Source organism: Tupaia chinensis, unplaced genomic scaffold, assembly GCF_000334495.1.
Source record: "Tupaia chinensis unplaced genomic scaffold, TupChi_1.0 Scaffold000410_1, whole genome shotgun sequence".
Classification (NCBI taxonomy): Eukaryota; Metazoa; Chordata; class Mammalia; order Scandentia; family Tupaiidae; genus Tupaia; species Tupaia belangeri.
In genome coordinates this window covers 1,124,756-1,128,502 of record NW_006159915.1, presented here as the reverse complement: position 1 = coordinate 1,128,502, position 3,747 = coordinate 1,124,756, and positions in this window count along the sequence as shown.

Sequence of the window (3,747 nt, the reverse complement as noted above, 5' to 3'; positions counted from 1 at the left end):
CCCGTAAAACGGGTTCTCAACTTTTTTTTTTTTTGGAGAGGTTTTTGCTATAGGTCACATGCGCTCGCCCGACAGAGACAGACAGAGTGAGACAGAAAGCGAGAATTCATCCCACAGGGGGGATGGCCATGCCGCAGTCCCTTCTCCTCCATTCTCCTCTCGGGATCTTGGGCATGCAATCACGCGCACCAGGTGTGAGTTTTAAGCCACCGGGTCCGGGACGCAAACTGCAGTCGACTACATGGGAGTCGAGCAACATAGCCATTACGCTAGCTGCTGGTCTGCTGGTCCCTGGGTACACAACTTTTATACAAGAATCAATACAATAAAATCAGTGAATAAATGTCATATAAATCTAAGAGATTTTTTTTTTTTGAGAGGTTTGTGCTATAGGGTGCATGCACTCACCAGAAAGACAGAGACAGACGGAGAGATAGAAAGTGAGAAATCACCCCCTGGGGGGATGGCCATGCCACAATCTCTTCTCTTCCATTCTCCTCTTGGGATCTTGGACATGCACGCACACGCACCCAGCGTGAGTTTAAGCCGCTGGGTCTGGGACTCGAACCACAGTCAACTACATGGGAGTCCAGCGACATAGCCATTACGCTAACTGCTAGTCCCATAAATCTAAGAGTTTTTCTGAATAATTACATTAGATTGTGTTCTACTATGAAGAGTGGTCCAGTTAAAAGAAAGAAATAAGGGCCAATCAATGGCATTGTGGTTAAGACAGCTGGATCCCACATGGCCACTGCGTTGTTCAAGTCCTGGACTCAGCAGCTTGAAAAATACCCCAGGCATGCATGTTTCTCACAAAGAGAGAAATGGAGAAGAGATTGTGGCATAGCCATCTCCTATGAGAAGTGCTTTCTCAATTTTTTTCATTTTCTCTCCCTGGAGTATATACAAGCCCTATAGCAAATTTAATTAATTAACTAACTTATTTACAGTATCTTCTCCTCAGATATTCCAAGTCTACTCATGCATTTTAGAATTAATATCTTTGGACTGGCTTTGTGGCACAGCAGTAATGAGCTGTTCAAGTAAAGCTGAATCCCATATTGGTGGTTCAAATCCCTTACTCAGGGAGGCTAAAACTTGTCAGGCACATGTGTGAGAGACCAAAATCTTACAGGCTAGAAGACTGAATTGTGAGGGATCACAGCATGACCATACCATGTGGAGGGCATTTTCCCCACCTGCTCTGGTGCACACACACATGCTCTACCATGAATAAAGGTGAAATTTTGGGGGCCAGCAGGTAGCATGGCACGGGACTCTCACATAGCCAACCATAGTTCAAGCTTGAAAATCATGCCAGGCTGGGACCAGCAGTTAGCATAATGGCTATGTTGCTGGACTCCCATGTAGTCGACCACAGCTCGAGTCCTGGATCCAGTGGCTTAAACTCACGCCTGCGCGTGTGTGTGCGTGCCCAAGATCCCAAGAGGAGAATGGATGAGAAGGGATTGCAGTGTTGCTATCCCCCCTGGGGCGTGATTTCTCACTTTCTGTCTCTTTGTCTCTCTCTGTTTTTCTGGCAAGAGCACACACCCTATAGCAAAACCGTCTCCAAAATAAAGAAAAAAAAATTATGCCAGGCACATGTGAACGCATGCCCAAAATCCCAGGAAAAGAATGGAGGAAAAGGGATTGCAGCATGGTCATTCCCCCTGGGGGGGGGTGATTTCTCTCTCTCTCTCTCTTTCCTGCCCCCCCTACCTCCTCCACCCCATGAGTGCATACACCCTATGGCAAAATCCTTTAAAAAAAAGTGAAAAAAATGTATAAACAATATCTTTTTCTTTCTCTTTAAAGTATATTTACTAATACTTCCCTCCATCCCAAAAACGTGGGTGTAAAATTAAAATCACCATTAGGGTTTCTTGTATAGTAAGTGACTATCTCTGTTTTTTTTCTGTTTTATTACATACACTTCATATTACCTGAAAATACTTCCACTGGTGAACACAACTATATCTAAACTGGCCAATTACACTTCAGATAAATTGACTGACTGATTGTTTGTTGTTGAATTACATCTGATAGTGAAATAGAAGAGTATCCCTTATTGATAGGTACATTTCAAAGTTTTAAGACCTTCCACTTGACAGGAAGCAAGACAGTGAGACGAGACGTGTGGATTCTTATTTCCTCATTGCCTCACTGTGCTCTATCTATCTAAAAACGAATCCGAAAGACAGAAGTGGGCAATTTCAGCCACACAAAAGGCATAGAAAGGCACAGAAAGTTCGGACAGACCCATGGTGTCTGGCTAAGACCCACACTCGGAAAAATAACAAAGGCCCTACTGCCACAGCTCTCCTTTCTTTACACTTCTACTTGCCTTTTAATCTGGTCTCTCCAGCATGATCCAGTGTCCTTCTGCTTCCCTGAGCCCCTCATCTCTTGATAAAAATATCGTATACTCTAGTTCACTCAGAGGTGCTACCTAACCTTACCAACATCACCACTTAAAAGAGGAGCCTGGAGAAGACACTGGAATCAGCCCCAAAGGAATGATTTACTAGTGGTAGATTTAGAAGCGTGATCAAGGGAAGTGTAAGGTGATTTCTGGAGGGAGACTCTTATGCTCCCACTCAAACTACGTTCTTGCTTATTTTCCTTATTTTTGGCCACAGGCAGTTTCCAAAACTAGAAGAAACTCATTCTTATCAGTTAGGAAAATGTCTTCAGGTTCCAGTTATGGCCAAATCCAAGCACAAAAAGCAGTCATAGAGAAAAACAATTCATCTATAAAACCGACTATAAACTGACATGAAGTAATTTCTAGGATTCTTTAGGCGTAAAATGTTTTTTCAACTTATCTGTCCAACTACGTTTTACTACTGAGGAAGCTAATGTCTTGCATCATTTCTGGCTTCTCCCATACCCAGTCCACCTGCAACCATACCAAAGTCCTTAGATGTCTTTTAAAAAAAGCCATGCTGGGCCAGCAGGTGACATGGTGGTTAAGGCAGCTGGACTCACACATGACTGACCACGGTTTGATTCTCAGACCTGGCAGCTTGCTTCCTCACTTTCCTGTTCTCTCTTTCTCTCTGTTTCTCTCTGGTCAACTTAAAAAAATAAATGAAAATAAAATAATGACAATGAAAAAATTTTTAAAAAAGCCATGCATGCACACACCTTCATACTTTTTCCCACGCTACAGCCAATGCCTATGGCACTTTCTTCCCCTTGCCCTTTCTGCTTCTTACCTGGTTTACTCCTACTCATCATTCAAGAATAAAGCTGAACTAAATTGTTCTCCAGGAAAATTGCAATGTATTATTATGAATATTCACGTATGCAAAAAAAAAAATCCAGGAGAAACAAGGATGCGTGAAAGTAAGTATAGAAACAAATAGGTCAAAGACATCTTCAACATCAGTAAGCAGAGTGAGTCAGAAGGGACAGAATGATCAAGTAAGTATAAAGAGTCATGAAGCCCGGGGGCACACTATAGTGAGGTACCATATCCGTGACATCTTAAAGTAGGCTCTCTGGGGGACTAGCAGGTGGTGTGGTGGGTAAGGTGCTGGACACTCCCACATGGCCAACCACAGTTCGAGTACTGAACCTGGTGGCTTGCTTTCTCACTTTACCTCTGTTTGTGTGTCTCTTTCTGGTCAAATTAAAATAAATGAATAAATAAATAAATAATTTTTTTTTTTTTAAAAAAAAAGGAGGCTCTCTGTTGGTGACATCCAATCTGGCCCACTTGTCCTCTGGGCAAGACAA